At 41.8% G+C, this 16,309-nt stretch overlaps 1 long non-coding RNA gene across 1 annotated transcript in view; it reads left to right on the top strand.

Annotated features, from left to right (window-relative positions):
* Positions 1–1,228, top strand: part of LOC128662433 (uncharacterized) — a 53,012-nt gene extending 51,784 nt beyond the window's left edge. Inside the window, exons 2-3 of the long non-coding RNA XR_008402779.1 lie at positions 414–461; positions 1,092–1,228. This is a non-coding gene — a long non-coding RNA (uncharacterized LOC128662433). The remainder of the gene's footprint in view (positions 1–413; positions 462–1,091) is intronic.
* The last annotated feature ends 15,081 nt before the right edge of the window (positions 1,229–16,309 follow it).

The following is a 16,309-nucleotide window of genomic DNA, read 5'->3' as shown; positions in this document are numbered from 1 at the left end:
AAATAAACGTTTACGATTCAGATAGAGCATGTAGATTGAAGACACTTTACAAATTTTTTCCATTATCAAATTTTGCCGTCTCTTTATATTCACACTTTCTAGAGAACAAGATCATACTGAGCATGTGCACAAGCTCACAGGTTATACATATACTAGTCTGTGATTGGCTAATGTCTGTCACATGATACAGGGGGGTGGAAAACGGGAGATAAAAATAAAATGTCAGGAAAAAATCGACTGCTTATTTGAAATACAGAGTAGATGTTAAATCATTGTCTCTTTATTATGCACTTTTTAATTATGCAATTCTACTGCATTGAGTCGTCCTTTTAACTGCTCAGAGTATTTCAGAAAACTGCTTCTGTGATATTGGTAATAATAACTTATCTAACAATGTTCTATTTTGTGAACAGAACCGTACAATGTTTACGTTTGATCCTTCTGATGAAGAAAAAAGAACGGTAAGCATTTGGTTTACAGTCACTGATAAACTGCATTAAATTAAATGTGTTTTAGATTAACATGATTTTTAAAACCCTTTTTTTAAGGTATGTGCAGTATTATGTGATCTATCTCTCTCAATCTCTAATCTCATCTCTTTCTTTTCTCTCATAAACCACCACCTCACCCAGAAAATTGTTACAATTACAAATGTTTAGGCATTCTCATATTTATTTCTTTTGTTTTGTATTGGTATGACGCAAAAAAAAGTGGAGCGAAAAAAGCCAAGTCTGACACATTCCATGCAAAACTCCAAGACTGGACAAAGTTATTGGCACCTTCTCAAAATTTTAACCCCTTAAGGACCAGCGACGTACCCTGTATGTCGCTGGCCTTTTTTTGGGACTTGATTGTTTTATAGTGCGGTCTTGCCACCAGCGTTGAGACTGCTCTATTCCACAAAGCCTGCTGGAGGGAGGGAATTAATAGCGTGTTCTTGCTAGACTTGTGCTATTATGTCCTGAAAAAACCCTTAACGACCAGTGACATACAGGGTACATTGTGGTCATTAAGGGGTTAAGAAATAATTGCATTCCAAGTTTGTGATGCTCCTGTAATATGTAATTAAACTCACCTGTATCAATTAACAGGTGCTGACAATATAGAAATCACACCGGCAACCAGTTAAAATGGTGAAAATGTACTCAACTTTCTGTTGTGTGCCACATGGAGAAGAGAGATCAGCAAAGAATTGAGGATTTGAGAACAAAAATTATGGAAAATCATGGACAATCTCAAGGTTATAAGCCCATCTCCAGGGATGTTCCTGTGTCCACTGTGTGCAGCATTATAAAGAAATTTACAGCCCATGGCACTGTAGATAATCTCCCTGGACATGGCCGAAAGAGAAAAATTGATCAAAGATTGCAACAAAGGATTGTTTGAATGGTGGATAAAGAACCTTGATCAACTTCCAGACAAATTTAAGCTGACCTTCAGGCACAGAGTACAAATGTGTCAGCTCACACTATATATCACCATCTGAATAAAAAGGGACGCTATGGTAGGAGACCCAGGAGGACCCCACTGCTGACACAAAAACATAAAAAAGCCATATTGGAATTTGCCAAAACTTACCTGTGGAAGCCAAAATCTTTTTGGGAGAATGTGCTGTTGACTGATTAAACAAAACTACAGTTTTTTGGTAAAGCTCACCATTCTACTGTTTTCAGAAAAATAAATGAGGCTTTTAAAGAAAAGAATACAGTCAAACATGGGGGGATTCACTGATGTTTCAGTGTTGCTTTGCTGCTTCAGGCACTGCATGTCTTGACTGTGTGCATGGCATTATAAATTCTGAAGATTACCAAATAATTATGTGGTGCAATGTAGGGCCCAGTGTCAGAAAGTTGGGTCTCAGTCAGAGGTCATGGGTCTTACAGCAGGACAATGACCCAAAGCACACGTCAAAAAGCACCCAGAAATGGTTTAATACAAAGCGCTGGAGAGTACTGAACTGGCCACCAATGAGTCCAGATCTCAATCCCATAGAGCACCTGTGGAGAGATCTCAAAACAGCAGTTGGGGAAAAGGATCCCTTCCAATCATAGGAGAGACCTGGAGCAGTTGGCGAAAGAAGAGTGGTCCAAAATTCCAGTAGAGAGGTGTAAGAAACTCATTGATGGTTACAGGAAACAATTGATTTCAGTTATTTTTTCCAAGGGGTGTGCTACAAATATTAAATTGAGGGTTCCAATAAGTTCCAATAATTTTGTCAAGTCCATTTTTGGAGTTTTGAGTGGAATGTGTCATGTTTGGCTTTTTTTTCCCCTCCACTTTTTTTGTCATACCAATACAAACAAAAGAAATAAACATGAGTGCCTAAACTTTTGTAATTGCAACAATTTTCTGTGCGAAATGATGCATTATCTGACAGAAATGCAGGGGTGCCAATATTTATGGCCCTGACTATGTATATGTATATTATATTGTTTTATTTATGTAATGTCACTATCAGTATAATATTGTTTTGAGCTGTTCTAAAAGTATCCTTACCTGAATATGTATTTTTCGACCAACTGTTTTTTGAAAACAAACAATTTATTATAGATTATATTGTGATAATTTCCACAGATTCAATGAGCAGATGAAAAGATGATTATTGTATGAAGTTTGCAGCTCACTAGTCTATCCTATTTTTGCCCAGAGTTAAATGATAGAGTAGAAATAACAAAATAATAAGGAACACTAGTTCTTTTTTCCATTGTTTTTTGTGTGTGTCGGAAACAGTGTTTTTGATCATGGAGCTGGTGCTTAGGTTTCAATAGGACCTTAAAGTGAAGGCAAACTTTGATGAATGAAAGCCCGTTTTTTTAAAAATACTATTAAAAACAGGGGCACTTTCATACATCAAAGTTTAGAAAGCAGCCGTTTTGATTAAAAACTTACCTTTTTGTTTTTTTGACAGCCAGAGCAGCTTCCCCCACCCGGGGATCCTCTCTTCACACGTCATCAATGACTAATCCAGCTCCCTCCAATCACAGCATTCCCCCCAGGGTAGTCATTGCCTGAGGCCATGCCGTGATTGGAGGAAGCTGGATTAGTCATTGCTGACATGTGAAGAGAGAATCTCCGGGTGGGGGAAGCTGTTCTGGCTGTCAAAAAAACAAAGATAAGTTTTTAATCAAAACGGCTGCTTTCTAAACTTTGATAAATGAAAGTGCCCTTGTTTTTAATAGTATTTAAAAAAAAAAACGGGCTTTCATTCATCAAAGTTTACCTTCACTTTAAAGTGATGGTAAACTTGACATGTTTTAAAATCTGGTCCGGAATCTACGTCCTATTTTACAGGGACTTTAATTGATCTGTTCTAATGAAGATGCACTTTAACTTACTTTTTAAAGGGAACAGTCAAGTCAAAACTAAAATTGCATGCTCTATCTGAATCATGAAAGTTTAAACAACTATTTTTTATTTTTTTTTACACTTTTTGAGTCACCAGCTACTATTAATATGTGCATTTGTGATTGGCTGATGGGTGTCGCATGATACAGGAGGAGTGGAAATAGACATAACTTTGAAATTTGTCAGAAAAAAAAATCTACTACTCCATTTGAAGTTCAGACTAAGTGCTATTGCATTGTCTTTGTATCATGCATTTTTGTATTATGCAAATCTACTGTATTGGTGCATTAAAGGGGCATAAAACAGGTTGAGATCTGTGCATATCCTAAAAGGGATAATTAATTAAAAATAGTTTACATTAAAAAATTGTTTAAAAATTGCTAAAAAAAAAAGTATTTTGAAAATAATTTTCAAAAATAAGCAAAATAAATTACATAGCTAAGCTGCCTGGAGAAGCCAATGCCACCCCTCTTATCAGTGTTTAGACACAGGCATTGTACAGATAATCCCTATGCACTTTTGCATTTTACCAAAACAATAGATATAGATACAGCCATAGAAGGAAATGTGTGGGGGGAGTTAGAGCTTTACAATTCAGAAACTAAAAAGAAAGGGTTAATGGCTAGGCACTGCTTTATACATTTGCAGGTAAAGTAATTAAGTACATAGCATATTTTGTCTCTATCCCAACTTGTTTATGTTCCTTTAAACACTGAGATGGTAATATAAAATAAAAAAAAAATATATATATATACATACACACACACACACACACACTATTTATATCTCCTTTTCCTGCAATTCCATTCTGAAATTGTGAGCGTTTCAGTTTCCTGTTTGAAATAGAAGTGCACAACACTGTTATATTCCATATAGCCATTGGCTGCACACTCTAGTGACCTATTTATAACTGTCCCTAATTGGCCACAGTAGAGAAGTTAACCTAAGTTACAACATAGCAGCTTCCATTATTTTATAGACACTAAAACTTTACACTTATTTTGTCACTATTTAAACAGCTAATGAAAAATACATCTACATAGTATTATCAGGATAATCTTGTCTTTGAATGCATCATTCTATCTAGCATTTATTTTCATATAACTGCATGCAATAGACACTACTATAAAGAAGAATATGCACATAAACTGATCTAAAAATACAGTATAAAACCTTTTAAAAACTTGCTTAGAAGCTCCCAGTTTTGCATTGTTGATGAGGTAGTCTGGGACACCCATTAAAAGGGCCTGGCTAAACAAAAATAGCAGACACTCCCCACCTCCCCCCTTCCCTGCATATGAAAAGACAGATAACATAAACGGGAGTCTGTAAACGCATGTATACATCTGGCACAATGTTCTTAAAAAATAAGCAGAACTATTCATTTAAAAAAAAAAAAAAAAAAAAACACTACCAGAAGTGCTACATAAATTGATCATCTACAGAACATGTGTACAATGTCCCTTTAATCTAGCGAAACCATTCTAATACCCATGCTTCAGCAGCTCACTTCAAAACTCATATTTTTTTTGTGAGCTAACTATTCCCCAAACTGAGCTCTAGCTACATAAAAAGTGCTGTACAGCATGAGTGCCAATGGGAGAAACAAGTTTACCTTTACTTAAAACAATAAATCGGGTAGCTCCCTGAATGCTGACCTGTAGATTACAAGACTGTTGTGTGATTCCCGTTTCCATATCAGCCTAGTAATAGCATGGGCTCATGTTGAAAGAAACATGACACTAAGTTTTGCACACAAGTATTTTTTGCGCCACTGCAGTTGATTTAATGCAATAATCAGTCACTGTGTTAAAGCTATTTTTTTTTTGCTTAGAAGAGGCCTCAACAAACCTGGCACCACCAGCGCCTTAGTTATGCCTCGTCAGGAGCCCCCATAACACTCATGGGTGCCCCCATGTACCCCTGCTGCACATACAATTTAGCCTGGTGCGGATGGATCTTTTCTCGGACGTGCCTTAGGAACTACAATTACCAGTATGCCGTAGAGTCTGCCTCTGTGCGCTGCCCTCTCCCTGGGTCAATGTCATTTTTTTTGGGCTCCATTATCTGCTTTAGTGCTGCTTTTTCTACACTTGCCTGGTCTCCTGATTGACAGGCTACACAGTCGATTCTTGTGATTATTTGCTATTTGGCCGGGCTGCAATGGTAAGGGGATTCCATGTCCTCACATGCAGATTGCAGAGCTTTAAAGGGACATGAAACCCAACTTTTAAAGGGACATGAAACAACTTTCTAATTTATTTCTATCATCTAAATTGCTTTGTTCTCTTGATATACTTTGCTGAAAAGCATATCTAGATATATACTCAGTAGCTGCTGATTGTTTGCTGCACATAGATGCCTCGTGATTGGCTCACCCATGTGCATTGCAATTTCTTCAACAAAGGATATCTAAAGACTGAAGCAAATTTAGATAATAGAAGTAAATTGGAATGTTGTTTAGAATTGTATTCTCTACTTCAATCATGAAATAATTTGTTGGGGTTTAGTGTCCCTTTAAGAACTGCTATGTTAGAAAAATGTAATTTTATATAAATAAAATATATCTAGCTCCTATATTTTTAACACATTTGTCAAGCCCTGCCCTAGAACATACATAAGTAGATCACACTGGCAAACTTCACACAATTGTACACCCTTGCTATAAACTACAACATTTGTACCTTTTTAAAGCATTGCCAAACACACATTAAGAACATTTTCTAATTTCTGTTTATTAGCAAAGATAAGACAGGCAGTACGACCAATCAAATGCTGTATCACCCGCCTCATAGACTTTTCAGGAGTCTGATTCTTAAGCTTCTCATAGTTCTGCAATGCTGCAGGTTGTGTAGTTTTAGGTTTTAAATGGACATAAAAGTCCAAATTTTAAACTTTTATGATTGAGAGTATGCAGTTTTAAGGGACTTTCAGATTTACTTTTTTATAAAATGTACTTTTCTTTTAGTACCCTTTGTTTAAAGTGTAACCAGGTAGGTTTAAGAGTAGCAATGTGCTGGTAATTGGTGGCTATACGCATATGCCTCTTATTTGCTCACCTAATGTGCTGACCTAACGTTAAAGGAACATGAAACACAATTTTCTTGATTCAGAAAGAACATTACATTATAAACAACTTTTGCTTCATTCTCTTGATATTCTTTGTTAAAGGGACAGTCAACACCAGAATTTTTGTTGTTTGAAAAGATATATAATCTCTTTATTACCCGTTTTTCATAACCAACACAGTTATAATAATACAAGTTTTACCTCTGTAATTACCTTGTATCCAAGCCTCTTCTAACTGCCCCCCTTATTTCAGTTCTTTTGCCACACGTGCATTTTAGCCAATCAGTGCTCACTCCTTGGTAAATTCACATGTGTGAGCTCAATGTTATCTATGTGAAAGACATGAACTAATGCCCTCTAGTGGTGAAAAACTGTCAAAATGCTTTCAGATTAGAGGCGGCCTTCAAGGTCTAAGAAATTAGCATATGAACCTCCTAGGTTTAATTTTCAACTAAGAATACCAAGAGTACAAAGCAAAATTGGTAATAAAAGTAAATTGGAAAGTTGTTTAAAATTACATGCCCTATTTGGATCATGAGTTTTTTTTGACTTGACTGTCCCTTTTAAAGGAGAAGCAATGCACTACTCGGAGCTACCTGAACATATTTGGTGAACCTATATCACCAATCATCAGCTAGTACCTAATGGTGCGTTGCAGCTGATAAAGCTATGTTCTTTTCAACTAAGGATACCAAAGAACAAAATCAGTTTGGTAATAGAATTTAATTTTTAAAGTATTTCAATTGCATAATCTGTATGAATCATCATAATAGTTAAAGGGACAGTCAAGTCCAAAAATAACTTTCAGGATTTAAATAGGACATGTTACTTTTAAACAACTTCCCAATTTACTTTTATCACCAATTTTGCTTTGTTCTCTTGTGATTCTTAGTTGAAAGCTAAACCTAGTTGTTTCATATGCTAATTTCTTAATGCATTTTGACCACTAGAGGGCATTAGTTCATGTGTTTCATATAGATATTATTAAGCTTATGCACGTGAAGTGACCTAGGAGTGAGCATTGATTGGCTAAAATGCAAGTCTGTCAAAAGAACTGAAATAAGGGGGCAGTCCACTGAGGCTTAGATACAAGGTAATTACAGAGGTAAAACGTGTATAATTATAACTGTTGGTTATGCAAACTGGGGAATGGGTAATAAAGGGATTATCTATCTTTTCAAACGGCAACAATTCTGGTGTTGACTGTCCCTTTTGACTTCTGCGTCTTTCTAAACTATATGTGGACTGACATTTCAGTCTAGTCAAAATTAAACTTTCACGATACAGATAGGGCATGCAATTCTAAACAACTTTCCAATTTAGTTTTATCATCAAATATGCTTCGGTCCTTGGTATTCTTAGTTTAAAGCTAAACCTAGGTAAGTTCATATGCTAATTTCTAAGACCTTGAAGGCTGCCTCTTATCTCAATGCAATTTCACAGTTTCCATCTAAAGGGGAGGAGAGTCCACGGCTTCATTCATTACTGTTGGGAATTAAGAACCTGGCCACCAGGAGGCGGCAAAGACGCCCCAGCCAAAGGCTTAAATACCTCCCCCACTTCCCTCATCCCCCAGTAATTATTTGCCTTTCGTCACAGGAGGACGGCAGAGAAGTGCCAAAGATCGAAGTAGTCTCTTATGGAGGGTAGTACTCTTCGCATTGGGACTGGAGTTTTAAGTCGCCCTGTCAGCCTCTCAGTGAGAGCCTGGGCGAAAGTTGCAGGGAGTTTTTCTGCGAAACTATCCCGACTCATATTAACAGCTCCACAAGCAATCAGCGTTGATGAGTTTCGCTGCCTGCTTTTTACACTCCAGTCCATGTCAGGAGCGAGGCTACTAACCTGTCACACTTGAAGGGACGTGTCCCTGTTCCACGGCGTAGATTCTGGTAAGATCGTTTCATTTTTTTTATTACATAATGATAAAACGGAAGACAGGGTCACAGTGTGACGCCTTTTTATTTTTAAAGAATCAAGGGTTAATATTCCTGGAAAGGATTATTGAACAGGCGGGGGGGTTATACATGATATTGTTTGTGTCATTTCTGCGTTATGTGCGAGATGAGGCTCTGGCAATGTGTGGAACTTTCAGGTGACTTATGGGAGTATTGCGCAGCCCTTTTTGACGCATTTTCTCCTTAGGCAGGGGCGGTCCTGCCAGGCATTCCATGTGACCGGGTGGGGTTATCTCTCTTCCTCTGTTGATCAGCGGCGCAGGAGATGAAACGTTTTCTGTAGTCCGGGTCATAGGAGGTGGTGAGTGCCCGGACATTGGAGGTTATAAAGGTGCCTATTTATTAAGTTAATCTAGTCCGTAATAACAGCGCAAGCTATGGAGGACTCTGACGCGTTAGAGGGTTCTCTCTCTTTAACAAGGTCTCATTCCTGTGTTTATTGTGAGGAGGTTCTGGTAGAACAGCCTGCTCAACTATATTCCACATGCCTTAATAAAGTTACGACATCTAAAAGTAAATGGATGTCTAGTACTTCTGAGGGTTCCCCGTCCTGTGAGGTGCGTTACCTGCATTCATCTCCAATTGCACATGCAGCGCCCCAGGGTCCAACCATTACTCCTGCAGGAGAGATAAGTTGGCTGTCAGATTTTGCGGATCAACTGCAAACGGCGGTATCAAAAGTGATCCATGCCTTACCATGTTCTGCTAAGCGCAAGCGTAGGGGTTATCATGGTGGCCCGGCCCAGGGGTTGTCTACGCCTATGGAAACATCAGAGGCGTTATACAATGACGAGGCCCACTCTGACTCTTCAAAGGAGGCCCTTTCTGGGTCGAAGTCTGTGTCATCTAAACCTCCGGCTGTGGAGGAGCCTGACTTTAGGTGTAGGATAGAGAATTTGCGCTTTTTGCTGAAGCAAGTGCTTGCTACTCTGGAGGTTTCGGAACCAAAGCTTCCATAGGAACCTGGAATTCCTAAGCTTGATAAGGTATATGAGGACAGGGTGGTACCTCAGACCTTCCCAGTTCCTGTTAAGATGGCTAATATTAAGAATGAATGGGAGCGATTAGGTTCTTCCTTTTCCCCTTCTTCCTTTAAGAAACTGTTCCCCATTTCGGACTCTAAGCTTGAACTGTGGGGTACTGTCCCTAAGGTGGATTTTGCTATCTCCACGCTCGCGAAGCGGACAACTATTCCCCTTGAGGTTTCCGGAGCTGCAACATATTGGTGTGAATCCCTGTGGAAATGGTCGAGGGGAAGACTTCCATTGACGAGATGCAGGATAAGATTAAGGCGCTAAAGGTCGCCAATTCTTTCATCTGTGATGCCAATATGCAAATTATTCGCCTAAACGCTAAGGTGTCAGGTTTTTCCGTTTTAGCTCGCAGGGCTCTGTGGCTAAAGTCTTGGTCTGCGGACATGACCTCTAAGTCGAGGCTGTTGTCCCTGCCTTTTCAAGGAAAGATTCTGTTCGGTCCAGGATTGGATTCGATCATATCCACGGTTACGGGAGGCAAGGGAGCTTTCCTACCGCAGGATAAGAAGGCTAAATCTAAAGGAACTACTTCTCGTTCCTTTCGTGCGTACATGGGCCAGCGCCAGCAGCCCACTGCGAAAGCGGACCAGTCCAAAGGAAATGGGAAGCTGGCTCATTCTTGGAACAAGTCTAAGCAGAGCAAGAAGCCTGCCGAGACAAAATCAGCATAAAGAGACGGCCCCCTGACCGGTCTCCGGACCAAGTAGGGGGCAGATTATCTCTCTTCTCTCAGAAGCCTCTTTACAGGACGTGCAGGACCCTTGGGTTCTGGAGGTTGTCGCCCAGGGTTAGAGGATAGGGTACAGATCCCATCCGCCCAGAGGCAGGTTCCTCCTGTCAAACTTGTCTTCAAGACCAGAAAAGAGAGAGGCCTTTCTATAGTTTGTGAGGGATCTGACCTCTCTCAGTGTTATTGTAACAGTAGCCCTAGTAGAAAGGGGTCTAGGGTACTATTCAAATCTTTTTGTGGTTCCAAAGAAGGAGGGCACGTTCCGCCCGATTCTGGACCTAAAGTGTTTAAATAAGTTTCTGAGTGTTCCATCGTTCAAAATGGAAACAATCAGATCTATTCTGCCCCTAGTTCAAGAGGGACAGTTCATGATAACCATAGACTTGAAGGACGCTTACCTTCATGTGCCAATTCACAGGGACCACTTCAAGTTCCTAAGATTTGCATTTCTGGACCAACACTTCCAGTTTGTGGCCCTCCCCTTTGGTCTGGTGACGGCCCCAAGAGTCTAAACAAAGGTTCTGGGGGCGCTACTTACAGTGGCCAGAGGCACTACTGTGTCGCCCTATCTGGGCGACATCCTAGTCCAGGTGCCGTTGCTCAGTCTCGCAGAGGATCATTTGAAGGCTTTTCTTTTGCTCCAATCTCACGGTTGCAAGATCAACTCAGGAAAGAGTTCCCTGGTTCCCAGCGACAGGGTGGAGTTCCTGGGCACGATAATAGACTCTCTATGTCCATGAAAATATTTCTCACAGGAAGATTGCGTCCTCTTGTCTTGCCCTTCAGTCCTCCTCCAGCCCCTCGGTGGCTTAGTATATGGAGGTGATCGGACTCATGGTTTCCAGCATGGACGTCATTCCATTCGCCAGGTTCCATCTCAGACCTCTTCAATTGTGCATGTTGAGACAGTGGAACGGCGATCATTCAGATCTATCACAGCAGATATCCATGAATGCTCAGACTTGGCTCTCCCTCTCTTGGTGGATCCGTCCTGAGAAATTGGCCATGGGGGCATCCTTCTTGAGACCGTCCTGGGAGATTGTGACCACGGCGGATGGGTAGCTGTTTGGGGTGCCAGGATGGCACAAGGAAAATGGTCCCGGGAGGAGTCTCTCCTTCTGATAAATATTCTGGAACTCCGAGCAATCTACAATGCTCTGAGGGCATGGCCTCCACTGGGGTCGTTCAGCTTCATCAGATTTCAGACCAACAACATTACCTCTGTGGCTTACATGAACCATCAGGGGGGTACGAGGAGGAGCTCCCTAGCCATGAGGGAGGTGTCTCCGATCTTGGAGTGGGCAGTGTCCCATGGATGCTCGCTCTCAGCGATTCACATTCCAGGTGTGGACAACTGGGAAGCAGACTTTCTCAGCAGGCAATCCTTCCATCCGGGGGAATGGTCTCTTCACCCCGCAGTGTTTGCGGAAATTTGTCTCAGGTGGGGTACGCCGGAGATAGATCTCATGGCGTCCAGACTCAATTGCAAGCTACCCCGATACGGGTCGAGGTCCAGGGATCCCTAGGCAGAGCTGATAGATGCCTTAGCGGTGCCTTGGGGGTCAGCCTAGCTTACATTTTTCCACCTTTACCACTTCTACCTCGTGTAGTGGCACACATCAAACAGGAGCAAGCTTCGGCCATTCTGATTGCTCCATCGTGGCCGCGGAGGACGTGGTTTGCGGATCTGGTGGAAATATCATCCTCTCCGCCGTGGAGGTTACTCTGTCGCAGGGATCTGCTGGAACAGGGCCCCTTTCAACATCAAAATCTCGATTCTCCGAGGCTGTCTGCATGAAGATTGAATGCCTAGTCTTGGCCAAGAGAGGTTTTTCTGAAAGTGTGATTGATACTCTTATTCAGGCAAGGAAGCCAGTCACTAGTCACATCTATCATAAGGTATGGAGGACTTACTTGTCCTGGTGTGAGAAGCATGGATATCCTTGGCATAAGGTAAATGTATCCAGGATTCTGTCCTTTCTCCAAAACGGTTTGGAGAAGGGTCTTGCCGCCAGTTCCTTTAAAGGGACAGATTTCGGCATTATCAGTCTTGTTGCATAGGAGACTCGCTGAGCTCCTTGACATCCAATCTTATTTTCAGGCTCTGTCCAGAATCAGGCCTGTCTTTAAACAGTCTGCCCAATGGAGCTTAAACGTGGTCCTTAAACGGACACCGAACCCAAATGTTTTCTTTCGCGATTCAGATAGAGCATGCAACTTTCTAATTTACTCCTATTATCAATTTCTCCAACATAGGTGTGTCCGGTCCACGGCGTCATCCTTACTTGTGGGATATTCTCTTCCCCAACAGGAAATGGCAAAGAGCCCAGCAAAGCTGGTCACATGATCCCTCCTAGGCTCCGCCTACCCCAGTCATTCTCTTTGCCGTTGTACAGGCAACATCTCCACGGAGATGGCTTAGAGTTTTTTAGTGTTTAACTGTAGTTTTTATTATTCAATCAAGAGTTTGTTATTTTGAAATAGTGCTGGTATGTACTATTTACTCAGAAACAGAAAAGAGATGAAGATTTCTGTTTGTATGAGGAAAATGATTTTAGCACCGTCACTAAAATCCATGGCTGTTCCACACAGGACTGTTGAGAGCAATTAACTTCAGTTGGGGGAACAGTGAGCAGTCTCTTGCTGCTTGAGGTATGACACATTCTAACAAGACGATGTAATGCTGGAAGCTGTCATTTTCCCTATGGGATCCGGTAAGCCATGTTTATTAAGATCGTAAATAAGGGCTTCACAAGGGCTTATTAAGACTGTAGACTTTATCTGGGCTAAATCGATTCATTTTTAACACATATTTAGCCTTGAGGAATCATTTAATCTGGGTATTTTGATATAATAATATCGGCAGGCACTGTTTTAGACACCTTATTCTTTAGGGGCTTTCCCAAATCATAGGCAGAGCCTCATTTTCGCGCCGGTGTTGCGCACTTGTTTTTGAGAGGCATGACATGCAGTCGCATGTGAGAGGAGCTCTGATACTTAGAAAAGACTTTCTGAAGGCGTCATTTGGTATCGTATTCCCCTTTGGGCTTGGTTGGGTCTCAGCAAAGCAGATACCAGGGACTGTATAGGGGTTAAAGTTAAAAACGGCTCCGGTTCCGTTATTTTAAGGGTTAAAGCTTCCAAATTTGGTGTGCAATACTTTTAAGGCTTTAAGACACTGTGGTGAAAATTTGGTGAATTTTGAACAATTCCTTCATGTTTTTTCGCAATTGCAGTAATAAAGTGTGTTCAGTTTAAAATTTAAAGTGACAGTAACGGTTTTATTTTAAAACGTTTTTTGTACTTTGTTATCAAGTTTATGCCTGTTTAACATGTCTGAACTACCAGATAGACTGTGTTCTGAATGTGGGGAAGCCAGAATTCCTATTCATTTAAATAAATGTGATTTATGTGACAATGACAATGATGCCCAAGATGATTCCTCAAGTGAGGGGAGTAAGCATGGTACTGCATCATTCCCTCCTTCGTCTACACGAGTCTTGCCCACTCAGGAGGCCCCTAGTACATCTAGCGCGCCAATACTCCTTACTATGCAACAATTAACGGCTGTAATGGATAATTCTGTCAAAAACATTTTAGCCAAAATGAACACTTATCAGCGTAAGCGCGACTGCTCTGTTTTAGATACTGAAGAGCATGACGACGCTGAAAATAATGGTTCTGAGGGGCCCCTAACCCAGTCTGATGGGGCCAGGGAGGTTTTGTCTGAGGGAGAAATTACTGATTCAGGGAACATTTCTCAACAAGCTGAACCTGATGTGATTACGTTTAAATTTAAGTTGGAACATCTCCGCATTCTGCTTAAGGAGGTATTATCCACTCTGGATGATTGTGACAAGTTGGTCATCCCAGAGAAACTATGTAAAATGGACAAGTTCCTAGAGGTCCCGGGGCTCCCAGAAGCTTTTCCTATACCCAAGCGGGTGGCGGACATTGTTAATAAAGAATGGGAAAGGCCCGGTATTCCTTTCGTCCCTCCCCCCATATTTAAAAAATTGTTTCCTATGGTCGACCCCAGAAAGGACTTATGGCAGACAGTCCCCAAGGTCGAGGGAGCGGTTTCCACTTTAAACAAACGCACCACTATACCCATAGAGGATAGTTGTGCTTTCAAAGATCCTATGGATAAAAAATTAGAAGGTTTACTTAAAAAGATGTTTGTTCAGCAGGGTTACCTTCTACAACCAATTTCATGCATTGTCCCTGTCGCTACAGCCGCATGTTTCTGGTTCGATGAGCTGATAAAGGCGGTCGATAGTGATTCTCCTCCTTATGAGGAGATTATGGACAGAATCAATGCTCTCAAATTGGCTAATTCTTTCACCCTAGACGCCACTTTGCAATTGGCTAGGTTAGCGGCTAAGAATTCTGGGTTTGCTATTGTGGCGCGCAGAGCGCTTTGGTTGAAATCTTGGTCAGCTGATGCGTCTTCCAAGAACAAGCTACTTAACATTCCTTTCAAGGGGAAAACGCTGTTTGGCCCTGACTTGAAAGAGATTATCTCTGATATCACTGGGGGTAAGGGCCACGCCCTTCCTCAGGATCGGCCTTTCAAGGCAAAAAATAAACCTAATTTTCGTCCCTTTCGTAGAAACGGACCAGCCCAAAGTGCTACGTCCTCTAAGCAAGAGGGTAATACTTCTCAAGCCAAGCCAGCTTGGAGACCAATGCAAGGCTGGAACAAGGGAAAGCAGGCCAAGAAACCTGCCACTGCTACCAAGACAGCATGAAATGTTGGCCCCCGATCCGGGACCGGATCTGGTGGGGGGCAGACTCTCTCTCTTCGCTCAGGCTTGGGCAAGAGATGTTCTGGATCCTTGGGCGCTAGAAATAGTCTCCCAAGGTTATCTTCTGGAATTCAAGGGGCTTCCCCCAAGGGGGAGGTTCCACGGGTCTCAGTTGTCTTCAGACCACATAAAAAGACAGACATTCTTACATTGTGTAGAAGACCTGTTAAAAATGGGAGTGATTCATCCTGTTCCATTAAGGGAACAAGGGATGGGGTTCTACTCCAATCTGTTCATAGTTCCCAAAAAAGAGGGAACGTTCAGACCAATCTTAGATCTCAAGATCTTAAACAAGTTTCTCAAGGTTCCATCGTTCAAGATGGAAACCATTCGAACTATTCTTCCTTCCATCCAGGAAGGTCAATTCATGACCACGGTGGATTTAAAGGATGCGTATCTACATATTCCTATCCACAAGGAACATCATCGGTTCCTAAGGTTCGCATTCCTGGACAAGCATTACCAGTTCGTGGCGCTTCCTTTCGGATTAGCCACTGCTCCAAGGATTTTCACAAAGGTACTAGGGTCCCTTCTAGCTGTGCTAAGACCAAGGGGCATTGCTGTAGTACCTTACTTGGATGACATTCTGATTCAAGCGTCGTCCCTTCCTCAAGCAAAGGCTCACACGGACATTGTCCTGGCCTTTCTCAGATCTCACGGATGGAAAGTGAACGTGGAAAAGAGTTCTCTATCTCCGTCAACAAGGGTTCCCTTCTTGGGAACAATAATAGACTCCTTAGAAATGAGGATTTTTCTGACAGAGGCCAGAAAAACAAAACTTCTAGACTCTTGTCGGATACTTCATTCCGTTCCTCTTCCTTCCATAGCGCAGTGCATGGAAGTGATCGGTTTGATGGTAGCGGCAATGGACATAGTTCCTTTTGCGCGCATTCATCGAAGACCATTACAACTGTGCATGCTCAGTCAGTGGAATGGGGACTATACAGACTTGTCTCCGAAGATACAAGTAAATCAGAGGACCAGAGACTCACTCCGTTGGTGGCTGTCCCTGGACAACCTGTCACAAGGGATGACATTCCGCAGACCAGAGTGGGTCATTGTCACGACCGACGCCAGTCTGATGGGCTGGGGCGCGGTCTGGGGATCCCTGAAAGCTCAGGGTCTTTGGTCTCGGGAAGAATCTCTTCTACCGATAAATATTCTGGAACTGAGAGCGATATTCAATGCTCTCAAGGCTTGGCCTCAGCTAGCGAGGGCCAAGTTCATACGGTTTCAATCAGACAACATGACAACTGTTGCGTACATCAACCATCAGGGGGGAACAAGGAGTTCCCTAGCGATGGAAGAAGTGACCAAAATCATTCTATGGGCGGAGTCTCACTCCTGCCACCTGTCTGCTATCCACAT

The sequence above is a fragment of the Bombina bombina genome, chromosome 6, assembly GCF_027579735.1.
Source record: "Bombina bombina isolate aBomBom1 chromosome 6, aBomBom1.pri, whole genome shotgun sequence".
Classification (NCBI taxonomy): Eukaryota; Metazoa; Chordata; class Amphibia; order Anura; family Bombinatoridae; genus Bombina; species Bombina bombina.
Note: the sequence above shows the minus strand (reverse complement) of the source record. Positions and strands in the feature narration are given on the sequence as shown.